We start from the raw sequence: 6,619 nt of genomic DNA on the forward strand, positions 1-6,619 counted from the left end.
CTAAAGATAAACTATATTAATAAAAGATCTGTTGGACTTATCACCTGCCCAGAAGACAGCTAGAAGCAGCAGTCCTGTCCTGCAGTCCATCATGTTAAACTGTGAGTCCACTGTTCCCAGCAGTCAGATAAGTACACTTAAGACCTCAAGTTTTACATTGACTCCTCCCATGTGAGAGAGAAAAAGATTATGTACAGTGTGCAAGAAAAAAAAAAGAAACTGATTCATTAAATTATGATTAAACTGTTTATTTAACTTGACTAATAATGATACAAATCTGTAAAATATGTAAAACATGATTTTTATCAGTAATACCCTGAGAGAAGACAAAAAAGACAAGAAAATAAAAGTAATCAAAGATGTACAACTTACATTAATAACAATTAGCTTAAATCCACTGAAACACTTTTCTTATTTCACATGTCTGTGAAATGAGACAAAACAAAAACATATGAAAAAGATGAAAACTGCTTTTAAGACATCTAACAACTAAAATATGTCAACACCTTTTTTGTTTTTTTAATGAACAGAATGAAAATATATTAATTCATGCATTAGCCTGTGGTTTTTTTCATTAATTGTTGGTGGCTTAGTCTCATGTGTACTGCATATTTGTGTAGGTTTATTGATGTCTGGTAACACTGAGGGGCCACAGACACAGAAATAAACAGCTGTGTCTTCAGGCTGCAAATTTACCACTGTGAATTTGAAGTATATTTGTGGCAGTTGCACTTTTTCTTCAAAGCCTTGTGAAAGTCTCATCCTCCATAATGAATCCAAATCTAGTTCATTCATTTTTCTTCATTCTTTCTGATCAGCCCATGAATAACCAGGCATGTTAAAGCCTGTCCAGGCTGTACAACCACTGATTCTGGCTGGATGAGGTCGATACTGTGGGAAAAGATTTTTTCTCTACAATTTAGCTGATTATTCAGTTGTTTTTATAGTGTTTATTAGATTGAATGCACTTAAAAGCTTCTCTCAGGGTCCAAAACCTGTAAGCAAGAGAGAACATGATGAACTTGCGTGAATGGAAAATCAGCCAAGCAAATATATGTTCAAAAATACCAAATAAAAACTTTTTCATCTCACAGAACTTCTTTATATGTTAATGATTTATGTTCATGTAATAGTTACAGATATAAATTCAGATAATGGCTGAATATATAATATAGTTTTGGGTTGTTTCTTTTCTCTTTTTTTTGCCTTTAAGTGTCTTTCAAACAAAAAACTGAGGCAATAACATTCACCATACCAATAAAAAGGGTTGAATTCAATGTACTGAATTATGACTGAATATTGGATATTTAATCCCCTTTCATGTTTTATACCACCACCTCTTATTGGTTTGGGTTGTAAAGTAATGGTTATGTTTCTATGGCTTGGGTAAATGTTTTGCTGGATTACCTTGGATGACTTCCTATTCATATCCTCTGTAAATGAGAATTTCTGATTTTAACTTGACGTGCTGAGTTTTTTGTACAGAGTTTCTCATCTTGTATCACTGTGGTCCTCAGTCAGTTAGGAGTTAAAGACAATTTAGTATGATATCCAGGCTCTGGCTAACTTCCCCAATGTCAGTAATCCCCCCATAAATGTGTCTGTTATTATATAAATGTTATATAAAATTATATAAATGTGTTGCAACAAATCACTGGTGCATGCACTTTAATACACAACATAAGCTGTTATGTTATGTAACATAAAGAAAAAGCAAATTATAACATTTACACTTACAAATACATGAATACAATATTTAGGGTTCACCGTTCCTGGTAAGGAATATTTATTGTTCCTTTCAGTGTGCGTATGTTTAATAATATGTAAATGTGAACTGCAGAATATAAAATTGAGCTTTTTTATTTATTCATTTTTGTTTTTTTGAGTTTTTGTACAGCGTTTCTTCCTCTTGTGTCACTGTGACTCTCGAGCGCAATAATAAACAGCTGAATCCTCAGTTGTCAAGCTGTTCATCTGCAGATACACCTGCTTTCTGCTGTTGTCTCTGGAGATGGTAAATCTGCCTTGGACTGACTGAGAGTAGTAGATGTAGGTACTGCTATCACTGATAGCAGATATCCATTCCAGTCCTTTTCCAGCAGCCTGTCTGATCCAAGCGTTCCAGTGATCGCTACTGAACCCTGAGTATGTACAGGTCAGTCTGTGGGAGTCTCCAGGCTTTTTAACCACTGATTCAGACTCAGTCAGTGTTTGACCCTCAGTACCTACAAAAAAAACCCAAAAAACAGCTCATTAGATACAATGATGCAGACATTTCATGTGTTTTCATCAGTAACAGTAAATCTATAATCCTTACCAGCCCAGTTCACTAAAAGAATGAGAAAAGTGAACCAACTATGAGGTCTGATCATGATGAAAGCCATTTATCTCTGCTCAGTCTACAGTGGGTACATCAATGATTTACTCTCTGTTTTATGTAAAGATAAACTAGAACACAGTTTTGCATCAGCTCCTCCCTCAAATACAGAACCACACTGTAACTTGTAGTACTGATCATTTTATTATATTATTATTTGACATGTTTTACTTGTTAAGCAAATGTTTTCAAGTAAGACTCCCCAAGCTATTTATTTATTTGTTAGTATAAAAATTATACTCCCTTCAAAAAGTACATCATGTTTAAGCATTTGTTTTTGGAAGCCAGGAAATCAGGAATTCAAAACTACAATATACATGTGTGTCTGTTTGTTTAATGTTTTCTAAATGCTGATCTACTGGCACCTTTAGGTTTTGTCAGATTTTTGTGAAGCATCAGAGTTTCTGTGTTTATGATAATGGTTCATTTTACTGTAAAGTATAAACAAAGTAAATGAAAATGAGTTCTGTTTAGTATAAATCTTTCTATCAGTCCGTTTCCAAACATCTGTCAAAGACACTGAACTGCAGGAGTTTTTCTTTTTTCAAGATAATTTTTCTAACATATGTAAACATCTTTTGTAAGTATTCTGTTAAATATCTATAAAAGGTTATTTAAGTTTTCACCTGTCCAACTTAACATCTGTTTGAAAGATGTCGTACCCTCAAACAGGCCTGCACCTCTTCCACCCATTCGGCAATACCTATACCAGTCTTACCGTTGAACCATGGGCACTTCCTCTCCCGAGGAATATAAATCAGTCTCTCAGGCGCGGGAGCTGAAACAGCAGAATTCCCATTGGTGGATGAACCTGTAGCAGCAGCACTGGTGACAGGTAGCTCCGATCCTCGCTCTTGCCGCATCCACCGATTTTCTGCTTGCAGCTGAGCTACCAAGTCTCGTAGCTGTGTGAGCTCTTCCTCCATAATAAATCAGAGTATTTAAATATCACTTTATAAAAACCAGAAGTCCGTTCTGACGCTGTCGCTGCTGCTGTCTTGCCGCTGCACTACAATAACCAGACAAACCGAACCCCCCAAAAACGAAACAAAACAAAAACATGCAACAGATCTCTGCCTGAAAATATCCTGTCGACACAACACCAGATTGTGGTGTCACGATAGAGGAATAACCGGGGACGGTAACTAAGATGTTGACAACGTCACCTGGGGGAGGGTGTTACACCCCAGGAAAGACTTCTCTAGCCAATGTAAGTGTTGCACCGGCTACTAAAGCCCACAGACTCGTTATTAATGGCAGAGGTGAGACAAAGGAAGTTTACAAATCAAAATTTATTAAGAACTACTACTAAAAACATAGAATTATAAAATCAAAAAGGCACCTAAGGTAGCAGGGTTGAGACAGCAAAATAGATAATTAAAACACTTTATTAACAAAATGACCAGACTCCCTACCACGATGCTACCCTAAAAACAATCACAACATGTTAAAAGAATAACTAAACAAAATGGTGGAGACCGGCCACTTGAGGAGGCAACCTACAGGAGGAGTGCCCAAGGATGCCACCAATTACTCACCTGTGTGATTTCACTGCAGACCTCACTCACACTAAACTCTAAATGGTGCAATCTACCTATGTGTACACTCGCATGCATCGGGGAGGGGATTCCACTTCACGTGCAGTGTTGGTCAAGTTACTTGAAAAAAGTAATCAGTAACTAATTACCGCTTACTTCCCCAAAAAAGTAATCCTGTTACTTTACTGATTAATTATTTTGAAAAGTAATTAATTACTTAGTTACTTTTTAAAAACACGATTTACAACCTGAATAGGTGATAAAGCGTTAGATCTTTCAGCCCAATTCTACTTTTTCTGCATAATCCATCATACAAAATGTAATCAAATGGAAAAGTCTCTTTTTAAAACTTGTTTTATTAGTTTTAACCTTTTAACTACGCATCAAGCAAAAATTTAATTATATGCAACATTCTCTGACTGGAAAAAATTTGTTTAACATTTAAACTTATTTTCTGCACATTCCAGCACATAAAATATTTTTTTGTGTGTTTACATTCACTCTTTCAAATAGATGCAAGTAAAACACAGCAGAAAATAAATAAAGTCAAAGACTAGCGGTCCTGTTGCTCTATTTTCATCTGTAAAGCAGGAGTAGCGTAGGCGGAGGTTTGCCCTGGTGCAGGTGTGCCGCAGCGGTCAGTGGAAGAATCCGAGAGTTACTCTGTGAGTTTCCAATTACGTGGTCGTGCACTTGGTGCTTGCTTGGAAGTTTAGGGCTTTTTTCGCTGTAAAAAGAAGTTTTCTTCCCACGCACAACGGACACTAATGTTTTTGTCACTTTTTATGGAATCAAACTCAAAATAAGGTCAGTACTTCCTAGCTTTAAATGCTGCACGCTAACAGCAAGATAATGACCCAAAACACAAGTCCAACCTATGGTAGAACTACCTCAGTGTTACGTGCCAAGAGGTGTGGCTTTGCTTTTGTGTTCTATTTATCTTTCAAGTGTCAAGCCTCCACCTATTGGCCAGTTCGAAGTTGATTGGCATGTGTCCATTGACTGGTCTGGGCCCAGTTGGCCAATCACACGCCGAGGATTACTACAAATGAGCAGCTCCCTGGCCAGCTGGTGGCTGCTGGCTTCTGCTATGACAAACATTTGCGAACAGGCTTCTTTGTATTATGTGTGGTGGGAGGCTGGACAGGTAAGCTGGGGTACCCTATACACTGGTTGCAGGTTTTAAACTGTTAGACACACTAGGTTATGCGGTTGATGCCACTTTTGTATGTTTTCACTGACCTTTTGTCGAGCAGCTAGGTAGGCCTTTTGTTTTGCATTTTTGTTTCAGTTAGGCCCTGGGAGCTCTTGACCTCTTTTTGTTTTATTACTTTCTTTGATTTGGCTCAACCGCCCAGTCCTCCTCCCCCACCTTTTTTCTGATAGATTCCAATAAATCCTGCCTGATTCTTAACTGTCCTGTTGTCCTCCTCCTTCATTGATTGTGGTTGTCCGGTGTTGCTGTCTCCTTCCTGCCTTTGCCACCACCATGGTGGTGGGGGGGACGTAACGAAAAAAGAACAAGATAGTAAGCTTGAAAACATGGAGAGGCCACCACAGTCTCCAGACTTAAACCCCATTAAGCTGGTTTGGGATGAACTGGACAGAAGAGTGAAAGCAAAGAAACCTACAAGTGCCAAACATTTATGGGAACTTCTGCAACAGATATGGGAAGAACTCTCTGAAGAATATTTGATTTCTATTGTAGAAAGAATGCCACGGGTATTTTCAGCTGTTATATCTGCCAAAAGTGGCTACTTTGATGAGTCAAAAGTTTAGAATACATTTTGGCCAATTAATTGATTCCATGACTTTTTTATTTATTTATTCATTCATTTGCTTATGAAATAAATAATAAATAAAATTGCTTATTTGTACTATGCTTTCATTTCAGAGTGCAATAAGACATTAAACTGCATAATTTTCACTAACAAACTGGAAACATTGGGGTGTGCTAAAAGTTTTGACTGGTAGTGTATGTGGAGAAGAAAATGTCAACTCTTACAGGAGACTAGAAATGTTTGTGTTTGCAAAAAGAAATGTTCTTTCCTTTCCAACCAGTAAACTGAGAATATAAGAAAATAAAACATAAAATGAGGACAGGTCATTTAAGAGTCATGTCTCTCTGCCTGGTCTATAGTTGTGTAAACCATTCATGTAGTTCTTGTGTTATATTTGGCAACACATATGTAAATATCATCCACCATTTTGCTGTGATACATTGTTTTCAGAAGTACAATAGCCAGTCCTTTCTTCCTGATACAGCTGATAGTAAGGCTGCCAGTAAATTTAAACTCTATGCTGTAAACCTCAGAAGCCTTGATCAGAGCAAGGATGTCTGCCTTGACCTATTGTAGACTCCGAATTATAGTGTCTCCAGGACACACTGGGCAAGAGGAGAAAAAGTTATCGGTGATAATGTTTTGTCTTGTCATTCTGAGTCTACTACACAACTGTTGGATAGTGGTTTCCCACAAATTCTTCTAAATTAATTCCCGTGTTTATCTCCCTGTGTAAAATATTCCAAAAATGACTTAGTGGATGTGGGCATCACAATGTTCAGGCCATACGCATGTACTGTTCTTAAGGGGTGATAGTCTTTGTGACCCACAAAATATGTATTCCTGACAGTAACAGTTACTAGGCATCAAAATATTCCATGAAATTCCTCAGGAAATTAATGCAGATTGTTTTTGACCCACTT

General features: G+C 37.2%; 1 pseudogene; it reads right to left on the bottom strand.

Annotated features, from left to right (window-relative positions):
* Nucleotides 1–1,635: 1,635 nt before the first annotated feature.
* LOC146520278 (Ig heavy chain V region 6.96 pseudogene) lies at nucleotides 1,636–6,023 on the bottom strand (annotated as a pseudogene).
* Nucleotides 6,024–6,619: the final 596 nt, after the last annotated feature.

The sequence above is a fragment of the Neolamprologus multifasciatus genome, chromosome 4, assembly GCF_963576455.1.
Source record: "Neolamprologus multifasciatus chromosome 4, fNeoMul1.2, whole genome shotgun sequence".
In the NCBI taxonomy this organism is placed as follows: Eukaryota; Metazoa; Chordata; class Actinopteri; order Cichliformes; family Cichlidae; genus Neolamprologus; species Neolamprologus multifasciatus.